Source organism: Schistocerca americana, chromosome 1, assembly GCF_021461395.2.
Source record: "Schistocerca americana isolate TAMUIC-IGC-003095 chromosome 1, iqSchAmer2.1, whole genome shotgun sequence".
NCBI lineage: Eukaryota > Metazoa > Arthropoda > Insecta > Orthoptera > Acrididae > Schistocerca > Schistocerca americana.
The window spans coordinates 350,094,555-350,118,470 of record NC_060119.1 but is presented as its reverse complement, the minus strand read 5'-3'; the positions used below and the strand labels follow the sequence as shown (position 1 = coordinate 350,118,470).

At 41.8% G+C, this 23,916-nt stretch overlaps 1 long non-coding RNA gene across 1 annotated transcript; it reads right to left on the bottom strand.

Moving 5' to 3' along the window:
• Nucleotides 1-5,240: 5,240 nt before the first annotated feature.
• On the bottom strand, nucleotides 5,241-13,915 carry LOC124622552. Its single transcript, XR_006980650.1, has 2 exons — nucleotides 13,531-13,915; nucleotides 5,241-5,510 (listed from the first exon to the last, which is right to left on the bottom strand). It is a non-coding gene; the product is annotated as an uncharacterized LOC124622552 (long non-coding RNA).
• Nucleotides 13,916-23,916: the final 10,001 nt, after the last annotated feature.

Sequence of the window (23,916 nt, the reverse complement as noted above, 5' to 3'; positions counted from 1 at the left end):
TCAAGAATAATTCATCCTGTTGAGACATTTTCAAGCACAGCTCAGGTGGGGCTGCACTTTAACTGGCTGTCTCATTTTTATGATGGCTAAAATACTCTCTGATTGGAGGAGAGGAGAGGGTGGTTTTTCATTATGTAGTGATGTAGTGTGTGTGTGTGTGTGTGTGTGTGTGTGTGTGTGTGTGTGTGTGTGTGTGCGTGTGCCTACGTAATTCAGAAACAAATATTTTTGATTTTTACTCTCCTTGACTTTCACAGAACTAACATATACCTTTGACCTGGACCTTTCTCTCTCTCTCTCTCTCTCTCTCTCTCTCTCTCTCTCTCTCTCTCTCACTCACTCTCTCACCGTGTGTTTGTGTTTGTGTGTGTTTTAATTTTGATGAATGGGAGGAATTTGACTTTGCAAGTGTCAAGCTTATAAGTAATTGAATCTGCCCCTACAACCCCCACTAACACACGCACTGTTCCAAGTCAAATGGATGCACTGCTGGATTGTGACTTCACTGATATCGCATACTTCAGTACGTCGGTTAAGTGGTGTTCCAGAATCGGGATAGCCGTACTACTTACATAACATTCTCGAATAACGCTAATTAAGATTTCAGACATTGCAACTTGGAACACAAACCTAAATCCTTGTCCACTTCGAGTGAAAATAGGTAGTACGACGGCTAGGAGTGGTGCCGTGTAGTCTTTTCAGACATGTGCCGGTTCTGCACACAGCATCTCAATAGACATATCCGTCTCTGGCGCCTGTCATCATCACACGGCCGCTATACATAGCGTGACTCCTCTGGGTGCCGTTCGATACAGAGCGTGATCACTTCTGTTTCGCATAGCCGGTGGATGGTCGGCAGGTGCTACAAATCTGACGTGTCAGGGCCGAACGCTGTGCTCTACATTCGACATCTCGTGACGTTATCTCTCACCCGTAGACAACACCATTGGTTGCCAATAGACTAGCACGCTAATTCTCTCCAGTCACTACGACCGATGGGCTCTGGCGTATAGTGTTGAAACAACACTGAATGACCTATCTGTGCCTGTCATCATAGCTCACAGTGTTTGAGTCAAGTGCCAGACAGGTTAGAGCCATTATTGCAGCCAGCGATCACAGATCTCTACGACATTTAAGACTCTGTACACCCACACGTCACCCATAAATTTAATCATGTATTCTTCCAACTATGCTGCATATACGCAATCAGAAACATTTTCTTGTTTTCTATCCTTCCTGGCACGACAGTTGTAATGGCGAACAGTGTATGTTCTTCACTTGTAGGCTTCTCTGAATTTCTACCTTCTTAATATAAATAAGAATTATGACATCGAAGGTTCTCGTTTAGTTCTTGAAGATGTAATTTTGTTAGTTTATTCAGCCTTCCATTATCCAAAAGGCTGGTCGGATGTACGTCTGCCGAATACATACTTCTCAAAAGCAAATCTAATACTCGTTCATTATCTATTTTCTTTCTTTTGTTGTGATCGTCAGTTTATAGCCGACCAATGGTTATTTTCCACATATGTCTGTCCGTGCATTGTGACTATGCGAGGTGACGAAATGACGAAGCGCTGGACTCGTGTTTCAGGAGGACGGAGGTTAAAACCCTGTTCAGTGATCCACCTTCAGTTTTACAGTGGTTTTCCAAAACTGCTTAGGTTCCCCGTCTGAGCTTGTGTGCTATGTCTGATAGCCCTGTAGTCGATGGTACCGTAAACTCTTACTTCCTTCCTTTCTTTCCGGTTGTGTCATAATAATAATACACTCCTGGAAATTGAAATAAGAACACCGTGAATTCATTGTCCCAGGAAGGGGAAACTTTATTGACACATTCCTAGGGTCAGATACATCACATGATCACACTGACAGAACCACAGGCACATAGACACAGGCAACAGAGCATGCACAATGTCGGCACTAGTACAGTGTATATCCACCTTTCGCAGCAATGCAGGCTGCTATTCTCCCATGGAGACGATCGTAGAGATGCTGGATGTAGTCCTGTGGAACGGCTTGCCATGCCATTTCCACCTGGCGCCTCAGTTGGACCAGCTTTCATGCTGGACGTGCAGACCGCGTGAGACGACGCTTCGTCCAGTCCCAAACATGCTCAATGGGGGACAGATCCGGAGATCTTGCTGGCCAGGGTAGTTGACTTACACCTTCTAGAGCACGTTGGGTGGCACGGGATACATGCGGACGTGCATTGTCCTGTTGGAACAGCAAGTTCCCTTGCCGGTCTAGGAATGGTAGAACGATGGGTTCGATGACGGTTTGGATGTACCGTGCACTTTTTAGTGTCCCCTCGACGATCACCAGTGGTGTACGGCCAGTGTAGGAGATCGCTCCGCACACCATGATGCCGGGTGTTGGCCCTGTGTGCCTCGGTCGTATGCAGTCCTGATTGTGGCGCTCACCTGCACGGCGCCAAACACGCATACGACCATCATTGGCACCAAGGCAGAAGCGACTCTCATCGCTGAAGACGACACGTATCCATTCGTCCCTCCATTCACGCCTGTCGCGACACCATTGGAGGCGGGCTGCACGATGTTGGGGCGTGAGCGGAAGACGGCCTAACGGTGTGCGGGACCGTAGCCCAGCTTCATGGAGACGGTTGCGAATGGTCCTCGCCGATACCCCAGGAGCAACAGTGTCCCTAATTTGCTGGGAAGTGGCGGTGCGGTCCCCTACGGCACTGTGTAGGATCCTACGGTCTTGGCGTGCATCCGTGCGTCGCTGCGGTCCGGTCCCAGGTCGACGGGCACGTGCACCTTCCGCTGACCACTGGCGACAACATCGATGTACTGTGGAGACCTCACGGCCCACGTGTTGAGCAATTCGGCGGTACGTCCACCCGGCCTCCCGCATGCCCACTATACGCCCTCGCTCAAAGTCCGTCAACTGCACATACGGTTCACGTCCACGCTGTCGTGGCATGCTACCAGTGTTAAAGACTGCGATGGAGCTCCGTATGCCACGGCAAACTGGCTGACACTGACGGCGGCGGTGCACAAATGCTGCGCAGCTAGCGCCATTCAACGGCCAACACCGCGGTTCCTGGTGTGTCCGCTGTGCCGTGCGTCTGATCATTGCTTGTACAGCCCTCTCGCAGTGTCCGGAGCAAGTATGGTGGGTCTGACACACCGGTGTCAATGTGTTCTTTTTTCCATTTCCAGGAGTGTATTTCGAATATTCCATGAGAACTCTCCCACTTAAAACATGCTGGACAATGTATTAAATAACATATTTGTTTCCATACCCCTCACCTCCCTCCCTCCCTCACACACAAACACACACACACACACATCTGTTCGGCGAATGACTAGTAACCCAGACTATTTACTTACAAAGGAAGTGGAAGCTCTGCACCTGATTGTGAGCCACCTGGCGTATCACTCACTGCCATTCATTGCTGACGTCTCACTCGGTGTTGCTTATCTTCATTATCTGATGTCTGTAAAACATGTTGGCTCTTATCGGAGAGTGAAAATTTTTTGAAGGCTCCATCGCGCTTACCTGCTTGGCTTGTCAACACTCACGTACTTGAACGATTTATGTGACTGTATATAGGACGCTGCCACGATAAGTCGAGTAGCATTCGTGCTCACTTGTGTACTCTCACCTGTATAGCAACTGTGATGAATCCTTCTGTGTGATGTTATACTGAAATAGATGACCATACGCTATTTGTAGTACTCATTTCGTCCCAAAATGTAAGTCGCCAGTTTGTTTCCTACCTTGCAGCCTCATGTTTTGCTGGCCGTTTACATATGAGTACGTAACTGCTTACTTGTTTGAGCCACAAGCATGCTTATTTGAGGTGTAAGATTCAGTATCCCAGTCAGCATAATGCAGATTTTCCGTAGTTTCATTGCTCGCTTTCTTGGAGGTGGCAGGAACTGTAGTTTCAAAAATATCGCGGTTCCCTTAGTTTATCAATTACCTACGAACTGCGCAAATACTTGCTCTCTAATGACCACGCCGCACGGAGTGGCCACGCGGTTAGAGGCGCCATGCCACGGATTGCTCGGCCGCTCCCGCCGGGGGTTCGAGTCCTCCCTCGGGCATGGGTGTGTGTGTTGTTCTTAGCGTAAGTTAGTTTAAGTAGTGTGTAAGTTGGGGGTTGGGTTGGGTTGTTTGGGGAAGGAGACCAGACAGCGAAGTCATCGGTCTTATCGGATTAGGGAAGGATGTCGGCCCTGCCCTTTCAAAGGAACCATCGCGGCATTCGCCTGGAGCGATTTAGGGAAATCACGGAAAACCTAAATCAGGATGGTCGGACGAGGGATTGAACCGTCGTCCTCCCGAATGCGAGTAGTGTGTAAGTCTAGGGACCGATGACCTCAGCAGTTTGGTACCTTAGTAATCCACACACATTTGAACATTTGCTAATGAGCGCGGTGTTGTTGTAGCGTTAAACTATAACCATACTTCTACATGTCTTTGGGCTACATACTGCTATTTGTGAAATCATTTATTGCACATGTGGCACTGAAATAGTTAAGAAGAAACGCCTTCAACTAAAATACATTTTGCTCTCTGTGACACTAATTATTTATATCTGCTGAGTACCAAAGACATTTTTAGCTATGTATTTTCCTTCTTTGTCGAGGAAGTTTGGATCATTAGAGGATAGAGGAGATCACTTTTCCTTGAAGTACCACGTTTGTGAATATTGCTGTCATTCTGAAACTCGAATGAACCAGTAACGATATGATTCATTACAGCATAAATTTGCTGCGATTTTGTTATTGGTATTACTAATCCCTAAAATAGATAAATCACATACTTAGTTCAATTTAGTCTGAAAGCCTTAATGTCGTTCTTGCTGAGACGAAAAGTTATCGCGAGGTATCATCCAACCGAAAAGCAATGAACTGAAATATGAAAATAAGTGGACTGTATATATAAATCTTCAGACTTAGCAATCACTTATAAGACAAAAGTGAATGAATATATTTCAACATATTCAAAATTAAGTTCTCATCAACCGTCGATTACTCTATCCTGTGTCTTACATTTACTGATATAACATTTTTGATGTTTCAGATTTACCATTGGGTACATTTAGGTTGACGAACCATTGTGTCATAGGTTTCATATTCTTGCGTACTTGTTACTCACAAACTTACTGCCAGATGTTGAGAATTAAGCATTTTCTTTTGTTATATGAGCGAAAAGACCAATCCTTGTTGCTATTCAAACAGCGATTTCTGCTATGTAGTAAAACAATATTTAAACATAGACTTTTCGTATACTTTATTTACAAAATTCCTTCCAGTATGAATACAAAGAGTATAAAAAGGTACCAATCAACAGGAGATATTGGAGATGTTGTGCTGTGATTTCCGTTGATCACATAACGTGGGTCGCATAACGTTGATCACATAACTGGCAGCGGCTGGACCACGCCGTTGCTTCTCCACGCAGACAGTCTCGTCTGGCAGCGCCCACGAGCATTCAGTGTGAGGTTCGGCTGCCGCGATCGGCGCCCCGGTAGCCCTCTGCAACATAGACAACACACACATAGGCATCACTACACATGCTTAGTCCCCAATTTTCATGTCACGAAATAATGCATCTGAAAGGACTGAAACGTCAACGAGAACTAAATTATGTTTACAAAATCTGACTAATTTTTGATTGGTGTTACGAAATGTACATCCAGTAGCATGCAGTGGTCAAAACATTTGTTCAAGGACACAGAAGCTGATAAAATCATGGTGACTGACAACAAAACCAATTCTTTTAGATTACTGAGAAATAACGACAGTCAGCGTGTTGTAATTCCCTACATAGCAAGTTGCAACGCGTACAGGGACTGCCGACCACAGATTTTGGGTCATATCGCAAGTGCTGTCGGTGATTTTTACAATATGCCTGCTTCATTTTGGGGTTCATATCTTCAGTTCCGTTCACTGACAAAGCCAACTGTAGTGCAACCCCATCTTCAGAAAGCCGTCATGTAGAGTATGTATCCAGTCATTTAGTAAGTCGATGCTTTAGCGAGAATTCAGGGTTAACTTTTAGGTATATATTACTGAGAAGCATAGATATGTCTTTGAACCCGGATTTGAGTTGTTAAGTGAACAAAGCGTTCGGAATAGCGGAGACGCGGTGTTCGACGAACCTATTATAGCGAACGCCGGGCACTGAAATGCGTTTATCTGTTATTAGTTCATGGATGACAAAAGTCGTTTAACTGTATCGATGTTTTGACTTTCCGGAGGAATCTGAGTGAACAATACGTTTTGAAGATAACTTCGTAAATAAGTTGTCAGTATTCAGCGAATTGAGCGTAAGTAATATAATGGGCTTACAACATGTACCACGTTTTGTAAAGGCAATAAGTAGCAGTTTCCGGTAAGAACATGTGTATTTTAGACTATACGTGTTTTTCGGTTATCCGTGTTGTCCAAGATCCGTAATAAACCGGATAACAGCCAGTCTGCTGTTTAGAATACCATTTTTTTGTAACTTACGATTAGATTAAAGCTCGTAAGGGGAGAGAGATATAAATATTATAGTTATTTTCCCCTGTGTCACTTTAATCATAACGTTGATGGCAGTAGCGCGGGTGTTTGGACATGTTACCAAGACTAAATTTTAAAAAGTATGATAGGTCTTTCACACGTAACATTCTGTTATTCTCAGAAATTTGTATGACACGACTCGCTTCAGTGTACATTCAGCGCTCATTTTCGGACATAGGGAACATTAACCTTTTCGTTCTTTTTCCTGTTTGACCACCTCTTCAGCTCTAGTCTGTAGTTTGTGCTCATCCTATACGGTCTAAAGGATTGAGGAGTTGCAACAGACAAATTGAGTCACATTGCGCTATCTGTGCTCTGTTGCGCTAAACTTTAAACACGGACCCTGTTCCAGCAAGCACTCGCATGCGCAACACGCGACGTACGCTGCGTCACGCAGTGCTTGGTAGGCAAATATACAAATGGTCCCCGTCACATGCGTGACCTGTTGCTTTGTTGCCGAGACGCCGGAGTAGAAACAAACAAGTGCCACCGCGCACCGCCCACGCAACAAACCAACCTCGTGACGAAACACGCCGAGTCAGCAGTGACGCTGCAGAAGGACTCTCTCTGCTCATGGACTCTGACATACCCCAGCACGACCTGTTGAACAGTTCACCTGTCTAAATGTGAACTAGGAACTGAAGTAAAGGTACGCGATCAAAAAACTATTTTCTAATCAGTCAATTTTTTCGGTCTGTTAAACTATACTTTTTAGTGATTCAGTCATGTGACTGAGACAGCAAACTGTGCTACTTATAAGCTTTTCTAATGTTTTGGTAGTCTGATAATAATAGGGCTTCTCGTCAAAAAGTGTGTACTATCGGTAACAGCATCTGCCATAAACCCAATGTGAATGTAAACTGTTTCGCCACCGTTTATTTAATTTGTACAGATTTCACGGTGTTATACTATTCTTTTCCATTCTCCGCCTACAAGAGGATTGTCGGTGTGATAGGGCTATGGAGACGGATACATTACTTTGTCTTTATAGCCCTTCTCACGTCAAGTGTTCCATATACCACTAATCGAGGATCGTCTAATATCATAAAGCTTCCTCGACATTTTTGTTCTTTGGTTTCAGTTTTCTACCGTCGTTTACGTATAGTGTCTTCAATAGAAGTACGGAACTATTGAGTTTTGACAATTTGTGAGCGGGCTGGTTAAAAAATTTTGCTATTTGTAGAAAAATCGCTCGAGAGAAACGATTCATAGCACACAATTTTATGACTAAATAGTAACTGAATTTATTCTTGTTTACATGAAACACACACAACCCGATTACTTTTAAAAACTGTATGAAAAGTGTATTCTGTCGACCAAATTTACACTTGACTTACGTTATTACACAATATGTACAAAACAAAATAATATTAATTTCACTGAGGGCACGAAAAACCTTTGTGAACCGTTCCACTCTCTAAAGGCGCTCGGAAAAATACGAGCACTTTTATTTTTCTGTACGAACCCTGATTTCTCTTATTTTGTCATGATGCTCATTTCTTCCTATGTAGGAGGGTGCCAACAGAATATTTTCGCAATAGGAGAAGAAAACTGGTGATTGAAACTCGTCGCAACGAAAAGCTCATTTGTTTTAATGACTGCCACTCCAATTTATATATCACGTGTGTGGCACTATCTCCCGCGATAATACAAAACGAGCTGACCTTCTCTGAACTTTTTCAATGCCATCCGTCAGTCTCACCTGATGCGGATCCCACACTGCACAGAAATACTCCAGAACAGAGCGGAGAAGTCTGTTTAGTGACCTGTCGCACCTGCTAGGTGTTCTGCCAATGAATCGCAGTCTTTGGTTTGTTCTCCCCACAGTATTTATCATACAGTATGAGTAACAGAAAGGATCGTTTGATGCGACCCAATCTGAGGCATCAAGAAATCATTAATTTCGTAATGGAAAGAAGTATGGGGAGAAAAATTTGTAGAGGCAGACCAACCTTTGAGTAAGGTAAGTATGTTCAGATAGATGTAGGTTATGTTAGTTATGCAGAGATAGAGAAGGTTGCACATGACAAACTAGTGTGCACAGCTGCCTGAAAGCAGTCTTCGAACAGAAGACAACGACAACAGAAACAACAACAACATGAACGCCTTATCTACGTTGGGCAAAGAGCTTTCCATTTTGCCACGGAACTTTCTGAGAACAGTGAATTGTGATTAGTGTTAATTTTGTTATTCCAGAAAGAGTGTTATCAGTATTTTATACAATGTGTACCACATTTGTGCCTCAAAGATATTTTCGTGGTGTGATTTCACCTAGACACCTTGACACGCAAGACTCTCAAAACGATGGTCATTGTGTTATCTAAACTTTGGAAATTACCTATATAAATGCGTAAACTTCGTTTCTCAGAGAGAGATTTCCTCCCTAATATCATTTCGCAGCGAAAAAAATAAAGTATTTAGTATTCCTGACAAGAAATTACATTCTAAAACTGCATTTCAAATGGTAGATTTTTATCGATTTCCTCCTGAACGTTATTCTCTGAATACTGTTCATTTGCTCGATTCTTCCCGTTTAAGTACTCTCTGACACAACAACTTTCGTCTCCTTGGCAAAAATCATCCCACTTTGCAACGAGTTACGGCAGGAAAATCTATTTCAAGTATGGTGACTGCTGTATCACAAATTAAGAGACAAATTTGCTTAAAAATATCATGAAGGGTTGACTCATTTTTCTACAAAACGATACTTCAACAGAATTTATAAGCTTTCTGGTTCAATATCTATAAGCTTATAAATCTGTAAGCTTCTTATTGTGGAACATAGTACATAATAAGTAGGAAGTAGTTGTCAGTTGTGTGATAATGAAACTACTTCGTGCTGCAACTTGAATTTCATGTACCCTAAACAGCTTAGTGTCAAATCTACGAAAACTACAATCAGAGAGAGAGAGAAAATATCTGTGGCAGCTAGAAATAAACGTCCTCTCATTTATTACTTTTATTGCTACAGATACAGCGATTTCTTTTCTAAGAGACATATTAATTAAGCTCTAAAAGGAACCATATCCTTCGATAACCAAGTTCTATTGATGCCAAATATTGAGATGAAACAGAGGAAACTGTGTCTAAGATTGTAATTCCAAGGTACCGCTCTGTATGGTCTTGCAAAAATTGTTGTAGAAAAAGCAATGAAATAAGATATCGTGTTATAGAAGGATGGTATGGATTTAACGTACAGATAAAATACAACATGAAAAAATGTTATAAGTAAACGAAAATCAGGTTTATACGCGAGGCAAATACTAAAGGATCCAGTAAGAGTTTTTATGCATAAATACTGCAATGGCGAGTGAAAGTTTGTGCCAAGGGCGCGAATCGAACACAGGTCTCTTGCTTACTAAGGCAGGTGTGCTGGCCGCTAAGACACGTTTGCACAGGGGTTCGCACAGCTGCACGAATTTTCCGTTACGCACGCTCCTCACTAGCCACCCCACTCTATATACAAAAAAAAATCAGATTTGATCCATTATAAGTGGTTCTGAAAGCCTGCGACTGTGAAAACAATAGGTTTGTTTATAAATAACTCATCTGCTACCAGTCACGATTTTCTTTATTTTATTTTTCGCAAGACGCGTTTCGAAAAATGATTCCCATTTTCAAGTGTTTTTTTGTGTTTGTTATGTCATTTCTATGTGATGTTGTCGATGTGTGAGATTCTGCTTTATTTCTTTGATTTTGCAAAATAGATATAAGTCAATTATGACCCAAATTGTTAAGGTAAATAACCTCTATACAAAAGCATATCATACTCTGTGGAAGACCTATAATGTCATCTCTGTTGACTACTTGTGGAAACATCTGTGTAACTGTTTTGTTTATGAAAACGTTTTCGATGTTTAAAAGTGTACAACAAGTTGTGTGTGATGTTTAGTGTGTGTGTGAGACTCTGCACAAATGGGCCATAAGGAAACTATAAGTACAAATTCTTATAAATTTCGCCACTAACTTCACAAAAAGATCGATAACCAACTAAAAATCGCGTGTTTTCTTATATATTGCAGTAAAGTCAACGAAATTAAGCACAATCTCACACATCGACAACATCACATAGAAATGACATAACAAACACACACAAAAAAACGCACATGAAAATGGGAATCATTTCACGAAACGCGTCGTGCGAAAAATAAAATAAAGAAAATTGTGACTGGTAGCAAATGAGTTACTTATAAACAAACCCATTACAAAAAATCATATCTTCATGACACCAAAAAAGTCTCTGAAATTGTGACATTTGACTTGTAGTAATAGTTTTTTGCCACTGGCAGGATACAGTAGAAGAGTAGTATTATATGGATGACAAAGACCAAAATATATATAACAGGCTATCAAGAATGTCGTGTGCAGAAGATTTGCGAAGAAGTGAAGACTGTCGACGTAAGATGAGGAAGAGAACGGTATTAATCCATCGGGCACACTGACATACAAGCACATACAGTTAACAAACTGCGAAAATCACTTCACGAGCGTCTTCAGTCGGCGTATCATCATGAAAGATCATATATGCAAACACAGTATAATCTGCTTGATAATTATTCTACGTAATATTGCTACACTAGATTTCTTTATTGTTAGCGTATGGAAATATGTTTATTCTTCGTGTCAATCGCCCTGACGCCCGATTGTACTAAGAGTCGCATCGTGCCTTATTTGTTGAGAACCTTGCCATCGATTTGTTAACGCAGCCGATTCCTTCATCGAGTTCCATCCTCTTTCACAGTCAAGGAAAAAAGATTTCTCGAGAAGGCTATAGAAACAGCGTAAAAACGTTAACAAAATTATTACTGTAGTTTTTCAAGCTTTCTTAGCGAAATTCACAATCTCCAGATTTCCGAGTTTGCTACCGAGTTCAACAGTAGGCTAGAAAATCTGTTAGAATAAAACTAAAGTATTATGCCGTCAACACAATAGAAAGAAACTGTTATCAACTGACAGTGAGTCATAGAACTGGTAGATGTGGTTTTGTGTTTAGGTAGTTGAAGGCTACAACAGGATGGACAGATTAAGAAGTGCTAGTAGAACAAAAACTTCCTCGAATACTTTTGGTAAAGTAACTGGGATTTTCTATGTTACGGTTCTAATGTATGTGAAAAGGAAAGCTGAGATCGTTGTGTGTTACCAGTTTTGAAATGCCAATGAAGTGTGGTTTTTTAAAGCGAAAATCATTCAAAAACAGTCAGGTTTGTTCAGTAGAAAATAGAGAGATGCATGGTGGGAGTTTCTGTGATACGCGGGAAGCAAACAACTGGATGTGAGAACGGACTGGACTGGAAAATGAAATCTTCGTTGATCCATTATGGATCGTGGGACGACGGCTGGCATGAACTTCTTGAGGCAATAATTTACCAACAGTCGTATGTATTGTAGAAATTTATTTTATTTTATGTTACCAGTTTCGGCATTATATTGGTGCCACCTTCAGGCCCCATTCGTCATAGTCGTAAAATCAATTCTTCTGTGTCGCCTGGCCACCAAGAGCTGTTGCAGGACGAATTGATTCAGGGATCCAGTTACATGGCTGCTTCCGTGTGTAGCGATTTTACGACTATGACGAGTGGGGCCTGGAGATGGCATCAATATAATGCCGAAACTGGTAGCACATAGAAGTTCATAAAATAAAATAAATTTCTACAATATATACGGCTGTTGGTAAATTATTGCATCAAGAAGGAAAATGAAGCGGACGGAAGCAGGACATGTAGCCTGGAGAGCAGATGGTACATGGACCTAGAGAGACTCTACATGATTCCAAGACATAAGGAAAGACATAATGGAAGCGGACAGGAGGTAGATGACATTAGAAAACATGAAAACCAACGTGGATGTGCATAGCCGAAGAACGGAACGGATGAAAACGTCTGGTGCAGGTTTTTGTGCGCTACTGGATGTAAACGGCTCGTGGTAACTCGACAGCTTTTCTAGCTTCCGCGGATCTCTGTTGCTCTCTGTCTAGCGTGTCCAAACAGCGAGAGTCCGAAAGCTGCAGTTGACACTCCAGTTCATGACAGAAGGGGAATTTGTCGAGATGCGATAGAAAAAATGATTACTTCAACAAGGCACAAACTCGGAAATTGGAAAATTAGGAATGTTATTGAAGATGGTGTGGTGTATAAGCATAGATCATCCAGTATAAGTTAACGTTTGATTAAAGAACTGCTATATGTGGAAGGACTTGGAAGAGCAGTTCAACGGAATGGACATTGTCTTGTAGGAGGATATAAGATGAACATCAACAAAAGCAAAACGAGGATAATGGAGTGTAGTCGAATTAAGTCGGGTGATGCTGAGGGTATTAGATTAGGAAATGAGACACTTAAAGTAGTAAAGGAGTTTTGCTATTTGGGGACGAAAATAACTGATGATGGTCGAAGTAGAGAGGATATAAAATGTAGACTGGCAATGGCAAGGAAAGCGTTTCTGAAGAAGAGAAATTTGTTAACATCGAGTATAGATTTAAGTGTCAGGAAGTCGTTTTTGAAAGTATTTGTATGGAGTGTAGCCATGTATGGAATTGAAACATGGACGATGAATAGTTTAGACAAGAAGAGAATAGAAGCTTTCGAAATGTGGTGCTACAGAAGAATGCTGAAGATTAGATGGGTAGATCACATATTTAATGAGGAGGTATTGAATAGGATTGGGGAGAAGAGGAGTTTGTGGCACAACTTGACTAGAAGAAGGGATCGGTTGGTAGGACATTTTCTGAGGCATCAAGAGATCACGAATTTAGTACGGGAGGGCAGCGTGGAGGGTAAAAATCGTAGAGGGAGACCAAGAGATGAATACACCAAGCAGATTCAGAAGGATGTAGGTTGCAGTAGGTAGTGGGAGATGAAGAAGCTTGCACAGGATAGAGTAGCATGGAGAGCTGCATCAAACCAGTCTCAGGACTGAAGACCACAACAACAACATATGTGCAAGGGCGAACAAGAGTTTGTGTCTTTAATCAGATAACGCTGAAATGACGTACCGTGAAGCGCGTCACCAGATATCCCTGCAGATGCCGAGCCTGTCAGGGAGCTGTCCCTGGGGGCAGAGGGACCTGGAGGAAGAGGAGTAGACCCTCCTACCGGCTACCCTGCTGAGGATGCGCGGCAGCGGTAGCACCTTGGTCGGCCAGGCGCCCGTAACGACCAACTGCTCGCTTTGCGCATGCGACCCCTCGCCGCCTTCCAGTGGTGACGTCTCCGTGCTGGAGGCCTCGTCCACGGGCCCCAGAACCACGTCCGGGACTGCCGGGACGTCCAGCACGTAGCAGAACGTCTGCGCGGCGCACAGAGCGACCAAGAGCGACAAGACGGAGAGCTTCATTGCGACGGAGCGGACTGCAGCCTCCAGGGTCCGCAAGAGCCGCTTATATCGCCAATTGGAGCGCGGCTGCTTGCTTATCGCGCGGGAGTACCGCGCCACGTGTTAGCGGCGCTCCCCTGCTGACGTCACGCTACCTCTTCCGGAGAAGTCGGCCCCTCGCAGCGGGCCGCTGTGCGTTTGCCCGCAAGATCCCGTTGCGTCATCGGCAGATGCGCTCTTCCTATCCGTCACTGCTTCTGTTTCCTTCCGACTCCTCCTCTCTGACGTAATCGTACGTCCGAAGAACTCCATTCTTGGGCATGATAGGTTCTATAACAAGCCATACACTCTCTCTGCGTGCTCGCGCAACGACTTGCCTTCTGTCCGAGGTACGTATGTTGAGAAAATGTTCAACAACCCAAGGTGTCGGTGGTCTTGAAGAAATTGTGGATGAGGTACAGACACAATTGATCTCTAAGTTACTAAATTTCAGATGTATTGTCATATACAGTGGAAACTCGATTAACCGTCATCGTCGTGACCGTGGTCGTGACGGTTGAGCGAATAGACGGATAACAGAAACACTGTATTCCTCTAAAACATAACCTAAATCAATTATTTTATGTATAGACACAGTAATACAGGGTGTTACAAAAAGGTACGGCCAAACTTTCAGGGAACATTCCTCGCACACAAAGAAAGAAAATATGTTATGTGGACATCTGTCCGGAAACGCTTACTTTCCATGTTAGAGCTCATTTTATTACTTCTCTTCAAATCACATTAATCATGGAGTGGAAACACACAGCAACAGAACGTACCAGCGTGGCTTCAAACACTTTGTTACAGGAAATGTTCAAAATGTCCTCCGTTAGCGAGGATACATGCATCCACCCTCCGTCGCATGGAATCCCTGATGCGCTGATGCAGCCCTGGAGAATGGCGTATTGTATCACAGCCGTCCACAATACGAGGACGAAGAGTCTCTACATTTGGTACCGGGGTTGCGTAGACAAGAGCTTTCAAATGCCCCCATAAATGAAAGTCAAGAGGGTTGAGGTCAGGAGAGCGTGGAGGCCATGGAATTGGTCCGCCTCTACTAATCCATCGGTCACCGAATCTGTTGTTGAGAAGCGTACGAACACTTCGACTGAAATGTGCAGGAGCTCCATCGTGCATGAACCACATGTTGTGTTGTACTTGTAAAGGTACATGTTCTAGCAGCACAGGTAGAGTATCCCGTATGAAATCATGATAACGTGCTCCATTGAGCGTAGGTGGAAGAACAAACTAAAATGAGCTCTAACATGGAAATTAAGCGTTTCCGGACACATGTCCACATAACATCTTATCTTTATTTGTGTGTGAGGAATATTTCCTGAAAGTTTGGCCGTACCTTTTTGTAACACCCTGTATAATAATATTTCGGAGCGAGAACAAATTAAATACGATTGTAATAGCAAATAAAACTATTTATTACATGATAAAAACATCCGTACAGTAGCTACAAAAGTTGCAAAATACGTAGTGTACAGTACTGTACTGTACTATAAACTTACAGGTGAAATAGTTTATCTACCTTGGAAATAGTCAGTCAGTTTCTTTGTGCCCTTTTGATGTTCAAGCTTTATATTGTTCCCGGTACTCAGAAATTACAGAGCTATCCGCGCTGAGTTTTTCTCCACTGATATCAAGTTGGCGAATTCCGTGACGAAATTTAAACTTGTCGAGCCATCCGATACTTGCTTTAAAAGACGAGTCACCATCAAGTTTGTTGTTCATTTCAACAGCCTTGGCCATTATTATAGGCCCTGGAAGTGGAATCCCCTGACTTCTTGCTTGTATAAACCATCGGTACATTGCAGTGTCCAATTCATCATATTTTCCAGGTTTCATTGTCTTTCTTGTTCGCACATCTCCATCCATGCTCTGCATTGTTGACACACGTTCTTCTATTTTATCAGCATTACGTTAACTGTTGTTCTTCCAATACCATAAATCAGCGCTACACTTGTCGCAGTTTCGCCCTTTCTTAAGCGTTTTACAATTTGAAGTTTTTGATTAAGTCCTAAAACAACACGTTTACGTTTTTCAGACATTTTATCAAGTGTCACACACACCTGCACTAAATACGGTAGTGTAAAATATTAGTCAATAAAGCATATTCAAGTGGAAAACACGTAACACGGCACAGCCTGTTAGATACACTGCGACAATTACAGTCTTCTCGCCACAACTGGAAACCGATCCAGTGGTGATTGTTGACTCACAAGTGAGACAGACAAGAAAAGGGGGAGATGCTACTACGTCAACTGAAGGTCATATTTTATGTACCATTCTACGGCGGGCGGGTACATCCACTTCCCACTAAAATAGAGCAAATAAACAAAGCGAACGCGTCACTGCACCTTAGAGCATTCTGTTATTACAGTATTATTATGCTGTGACAGCAGTGACGGTTAACAGAAACTGACGGTTTAAAGAGTGACGGTTAATCGAGTTTTTACTGTATAATTATTGGGCGATAAGAATGAAATTCCTGACAGAATAGTCTTTCACACTCGTATTTAACATATTTAATCTGTCTTTTACCAAAGGTTCAATGCAAGCTTAAAACCATCTCCTTAACATATGCTCCGGAATTATGTTGTGCTAGACATCCCTGGGGTTGTGAAGCAGCTGAATGGGTTGAAAATAAATAAATCGCCAGATTCTGATGGGATTCCAATTCGGTTTTACAGAGAGTACTCTACTGCATTGGCTCCTTACTTAGCTTGCATTTATCGCGAATCTCTTGCCCAACGTAAAGTCCCGAGCGACTGGAAAAAACGCAGGTGACGCCAGTATATAAGAAGGGTAGAAGGACGGATCCTCAAAATTACAGACCAATATCCTTAACATAGGTTTGTTGCAGGATTCTCGAACATATTCTCAGTTCGAATATAATGAATTTCCTTGAGACAGAGAAGTTGCTGTCCATGCATCAGCACGGCTTTAGAAAGCATCGCTCCTGCGAAACGCAACTCGCCCTTTTTTCACATAATATCTTGCGAACCATGGATGAAGGGACGGATGCTATATTCCTTGACTTCCGGAAAGCGTTTGACTCGGTGCCCCACTGCAGACTCCTAACTAAGGTACGAGCATATGGGATTGGTTCCAAAATATGTGAGTGGCTCGAAGACTTCTTAAGTAATAGAACTCAGTACGTTGTCCTCGATGGTGAGTGTTCATCGGAGGTGAGGGTATCATCTGGAGTGCACCAGGGAAGTGTGGTAGGTCCGCTGTTGTTTTCTACCTACAAAAATGATCTTTTGGATAGGGTGGATAGCAATGTGCAGCTTTTTGCTGAGGATGCTGTGGTGTACGGGAAGGTGTCGTCGTTGAGTGACTGTAGGAGGATACAAGATGGCTTGGACAGGATTTGTGATTGGTGTAAAGAATGGCAGCTAACTCTAAATATAGATAAATGTAAATTAATGCAGATGATTAGGAAAAAGAATCCCGTAATGTTTGAATACTCCATTAGTAGTGTAGCGCTTGACACAGTGACGTCGATTAAATATTTTGGCGTAACGTTGCAGAGCGATATGACGTGGGACAAGCATGTATTGGCAGTTGTGGGGAAGGTGGATGGTCGTCTTCGGTTCATTGATAGAATTTTGGGAAGATGTAGTTCATCTGTAAAGGAGACTGCTTATAAATCACTAATACGACCTATTCTTGAGTACTGCTCGAGCGTTTGGGATCCCTATCAGGTCGGATGGAGGGAGGACATAGAAGCAATTCAGAGGCGGGCTGCTAGATTTGTTACTGGTAGGTTTGATCATCACGCGAGTGTTACGGAAATGCTTCAGGAACTCGGGTGGGAGTCTCTAGAGGAAAGGAGGCGTTCTTTTCGTGAATCGCTACTGAGGAAATTTAGAGAAGCAGCATTTGAGGCTGACTGCAGTACAATTTTACTGCCGCCAACTTATATTTCGAGGAAAGACCACAAAGATGAGATAAGAGAGGTTAGGGCTCGTACAGAGGCATATAGGCAGTCATTTTTCCCTCGTTCTGTTTGGGGTGGAACAGGGAGAGAAGATGCTAGTTGTGGTACGAGGTACCCTCCGCCACGCACCGTATGGTGGATTGTGGAGTATGTATGTAGATGTAGAAAAGAATAGCTCCACTTTGAAGTGCTATATTGGCTTCAATACCTCATTAGATAAATAGACTCACGAAGATTAACGATCTACTTAAATAGTCGCTACTTATGGTGCTGTAACTTGTCGAAGAACACGGAGCAATGAATCGATTTTTATGAGCTAATCTCACACGGAGACAACAGTCAAAGAAATGGTAGAAAGTTTCAGCACAGAAACAAGATCTCAGATGGGTGTACTAATGCAATGAGACTTGGGCTTGCACTACCAAAACTGTTCCAAATTGAGAACTGCTCAGCCAAAAATTGGTGAACACGTGGTGTGAGTTACTAGAAGAGACACGAAAACGAACAACGAAATCAGCAGCAGAGTGGCGTGAAAGAATCTTTATGATGATAATGGGAATGAAGCATACATAAGTAGGTGGGAAACGTTGGTGGGCGGGCCATATAGCCAGGCGAATAGTTGGCAGAAGGACGAAGGCTGTACGTTACTGGATGGTAAGAGATAAAAGTCCAAGGAGAATGTAAAAATACTGTAAACCGTTGGCTGGTGGGGTATCGTTTATTATCTTCCTGCCCTCAACTAAGCACCGCCAAAGTGGGAAGCTCTTGACAGCGGGGTGAAATGAAACCTAGACAGTCAGCTCAGTCACAAATGAGTTGATTGAAGCTACTAATAGGACAGGAGGGCAGTTGAGTTCCAATTCTCTGGCGGTGTTTAACAGTCAGTTTCATCTTGGGAATATAACTCTTCTAATGAACACGGCCTCTCCCACAAAAGGGCTACGTTTCAACGAAAATCGCTATCTTGGCGATAAACTGTTACTTATTATAGTCATTTCTTATTTACCCACAAAAATCGGGATAACATGCACTTATACCTGTTTACTGATTTATACTTGGTGTGCCGACGGCTTGTGACATCACATAATGGCCATGTGAAAGGTGGATAGAATACATGAGAAAATTTGAAGGAGGAACTTGGATTAGTACAGCCGGCGATCTAAATGTGTGAAATAGTGTAGAGGAAGCCAATATCCTGCAGTGGATGTGTAATGGCTGCTGCTGGTGATGGCGATAAAGATAAACAAAGCTAATACCGAAGTAACGAAGAGTGGCAGAAAGGAGAAAAGTGACTTGCTGTAGATAAGGTGGCAGGACACACCTACAAAAGTGAGAGAATACTGCTAACTAGAGGTAACACATTGCTGAAATTGGAAAAACACTGACTGAGTGGTCCAGGCATATGAAATTGCTTATCTGGTACAAATAATTGTATAGAATGATAATGTCGGCTCGGAAAAAGTGTGGAAGATGAACCTTTAGCGTATTAAATATATTACAAGTGCAGGTTTAAAAATATGTAGGTTAATGAAGTATGAGGGAAGAGAGTTTGGAAGGAGCAAGAGGCGAATGAAATAAACTGGAAATCTCTATCAGAGCTAGGAATAAATTAATGAGACATTTTTATAAATCATCCACGGATTGTTAATTTAGTATTGGAAGGACGACTAGGGAGCGGGGTGGAAAGATGAGGGGAGGGGGGAGGGGTGTAGGGGGTAGAAATTGTAGAGAATGCAAACAGTAAACTATATTTAAGGATATCATACTCGTAGAAATTATTTCACAGTTGCAGTTCCGGCCTTAAGGTCATTATCAAGTGATAATTTTGTTGCAGAATATGTTAAACTTTCAAACCCTCCGATATGAATTCACTTCATCGTCAGAACTGAGCTCTTCACTACTGCAAAATTAAACGAGCGCGAAGCTCCGTACATCATGAAATGATGTAAATTACATGAACTATTGTCAGTGTTAACATCCTTAACACAAACTGCAACGAACAACTGCGATTTGTGGTAAGAACGTAAACAATGACAATAGTTCATGTAATTCACATCATTTCCTCGTTTAATCATGCAGTATTCTGAAAGGAATCAGTTCTGACGATCGCATTTTAAGTTTTCTCCTCAAATGAAATAAGTGGATGTTATTTCCATACGAAGAAGGGTTTATGGTGAACGCTTCAAGTTTTCGGTCTAACTGAGGATTAACGCCAGATCGAAGATGTGAGTCTTCACGTCTGCATTCTGCAGTGCTGGCGTTTGTAAAACCGGAGAACGTCGGTAACGGATGAGTTGAGATTCATGCACAAGCTCCTGATAACGAAAGACTCTCTGAATTTTTTGATTAGTTTCTGGACAACTGTCTACATAATGAGGACATCCCCATAGAGATGTTGAACCGGTATGGAAAAAGGCACCGAACGACGAATGCTGTTGAAGGGTGGCACAACAAAATAAATATTATTGGAAATCCTCACCCCACAATCTCCTGTTTGGTGGAATGCTTGAGGAAGGAAATGAACCTCACAAACTGCATGTACATGAAGCTGGAGATGAATCCTGAAGGGAAGAAGAAAGAGAAGAAATATTTGAAGCTGGGCGACAGGGTAGAGAGAAACGTAAAAAAGTATAGATACTAGAGACATTAAGTCCTGCTTGAAAGCCACTGCCCATATTCGGACACTGGATTAAAATATGTAAAAAGGCAATGGATTAAAAAGCTCTGAAGACCAGTGAGTACTCGTACATTATTTAGTTAAAATTATTAACTATATTGAAGCACCATTATCGGTGGTAGTATTAATAATAAATAAAGCGTACTGTAGTCTTTGTATAAAAATAATGAAACCTATTTAGACCAAAATTGTAAATGATCATTTATCACCTGGAAGTTCAAAACCTGTGCAAAGTGTGATAGAAATCAGTCCTTATTAGCTGTAAAAATTAAAGTGTGTTTCAGGTTTCACAACAGTGTTCCTAAATAGCTTAATGATGAAATTAGCTGGTCGTAGCCCGGTTCACTAGTGTTTAATCAACAAGCAGTGGGATTTAGCTTAACGAAGCCAACATTAAACATCACTCAACTGACCCTCCCGTCACCAGAAGTTACAGTTACATCAAACTTTTTTCAACTGTAATATTCAATATAGTGACCATACTTTCTTTCTCTGTTTTGAGCATTGTCCCGCGACACATTATTAATACATTTTTGGCCGCCAAGGACATCGAATTTGACTGAGTAAATTGACATACAATATGTCGTTCTTCTTTCGAACAAGTCAAATACCCGTTTCTTCTCTCCTTACTGTTTTTTGAACTGTCGCTCACAGTTATAAAACAAGCTTAGAATGCAGTGTTGATAAAGATTAGCGAACATTCGAAATTCTTTTACATCGTTCTTTTCCTGTTCGTCTCATGGCGACGGGCATTTTTCCCGCTTCCTATTCATTCCTGTGAAAAAAAATGACTGTAGCTCACTAATTCGAACTTACGTACCTTTAATGTCGCGATCATGACACGAGATGTTCGTGAAAAAATTAAATTCGTCTCTCGGCACGTTCTGAAACATCCGATTTCGGAATTTCAAGAGGAAGTCTTCCCATGATATACAATGCCTTTCGCTTAACGTTAAAACTCGCCAAGGTTAGTCATCTTAAAGCGCTGCGCCACTTCCTGTCGTGTATTCACGGTTGTTTTTATTCGTTTTATCAACAATAGGGACGAATAGCAATTTATTGTAATCTGAGTTACATAAATTTTGGTAATTTTATTCAAATAAACTCTCTGAGGTAGGTATACGCTTATACTCATTGTAGGGTAACATTCTTGGTTGTTGTATCATAGTCCAGTTTTCAACTTTGTGGTGGTTGTACCGTGAAGCTCGTTTTCGTCTTGGTCCTTATGTTCTGTAAATTATCACCGTTAAAAAAAACGAAACTGGAACTCATTTGCTTTGAGAGACGTGAGAAAATACAGATCTGATTGCAATATTGGTTATTTTTAATCGTGTGATTTACTGGAGCCTAAAATTGTTGTTGACGAAGCACAATCACATACTTTCTCGATAAAAGTGAACAGTTAACAAAGTAGAGCATTTTGCTTTCGTCCACGTCGTACTGAACAAATATTTTTACAAGCATAACAGAGACGCAATGTCACAGCATCTCCTACTGGGGTTCACTGAACACTTCAGTAACAACCTCTCGCTGTTTCTCAGACCTTTAATATTCGTACGGATCCCAGACTGGCAAACAGAACATAAGAATCGGTCGGGAGATGAATTTCTTAGAGTGCCTTCCAGTGAATCCTGGTCTGTGGCCCCTCTGCATCGTGTTTAGATTTATGTGCTCATTCCCCTGTAAATGGATGAACATTACTCGTAACGGTGGGTAATCGTATGAAGTCGTCAGCTGGGCCAGACATCTGCAACTTCTTGTAAAAACACAAAATAAAACTCATACAGTTTGTTAAACTAATAAAGGAAACGACAGGTTGGTTTCTTCGTGCGAGCAGAGTTTAAGATTATATAGAGTGATGGAGCTACTGAAAGAACGGACAAGTACTCGGCGTAAATTGGGCAGGAAAGATCCCAAAGTATGGAAGCAAACGTGGCGAAATTCAGCATATTACACAATATTTTCTGATCATTTAGAGATGTATGATAAGTTATTAATTTTATGTTACATTCATGTCCAAAATTTTTAGATAGTTATACCACCAAAATTGAGATCAATCTATTTAAAAGTTTTCCTATAACGATTTGAAAATCATAAGACAAAATTTTCACACTGTCTAGAGATAAGAACTTGAAAATAAGTTCGAACGTTTAACTCTAAAGACCAAAGAAGGATGTAATTTTAAATTCCTTTTGTACACCAGTGCATCAAGTTACTGCAAATTTTGTTGAAATTCATTGAAACTGGCAGGTGATGCATCATTTTTAAGGAAAACCCGTAAATTTGGAATATCACAGTGGATACATATGCTTTACCTAGAAATATGTAACAATCAAAAGACCAGTACATAAAACAGTAGATTTAGGAACTTTTCATATAAACAGAACAGATAAGCGAAGTTTGAGTCATGATCTATTTTTAAAAAATTGAGTCTTCTGTGAATTTGAACTGTAGACACTTTCCTTGTCTATTTAACTAAAAAGTACTAGTTATTAAATTCCCAAGCGATGAGGCAATTCAGACTTTCCTTTAGGAAATGTGGGAATTTATATACGGCCGAATGCGGCTGGTTCACGGCGAAAAGATAGCCGGGTCTGCAATTGGCCGCCTTAACTCTCCAATAACCGTGAAACGCTTTTCATTGGCATACGGCAGTTTTATGTAAACAGTGGATTGTAGAATCGGGAGGAAAGTGTTTGGTTCAGCATAGTGTGGTTTAAAATACATACGGTGAAAACGCGCCCACTTTTAGATGACAGACTTTTCGTTCAACAATGATTTTATTCCGTGAACTGTAAACAGCCTATTTGAGAGCAGAAGAATGTAGCTGTACTGTTCATACGTTTTGGAATTACACGTGGTGAATGCCTGTGATGGATAGAACAGTAGCGAGTTTTATATTGACTGGAAAAATATTTCCTTATATGTTCATAGAAGTGCTACAGTAATTGGCAATCAATAAAGAGAGTACTTACGATTAACTCTGAATAATAATGAAGCTATATCAATGCATTTTCATGTTTCAGTCGAATACAGACTGACTGAATGCGTTTTCAGGGATTTCTACCCAGCATGCGCGGTATTCATGTGCAGCTCAGAAGGTTGCAGAAGAGCAACTGACAGGAGAACAGGGTAATGCCAGCTGTTCTCGCATCTTTTTCAGATGACAGAGGAAACAGTAACTCTAATTATGTACCACATACCGAAAGTTACCTCGCATCGCCCAGGTCTAATGAGGTAAGTTTGATTAGCTGAGTGTGGAAGCACAAAAAAGGAGAAATAAACCCCGCCCCGCAGCACTAGTGCTCTAAATTGTTTTGATCTCTCTGATCCGACAAGAACGAACAAGTTTGTTTTGTATCCACAACATTTTCGCATTGACTGAAGCTAATATG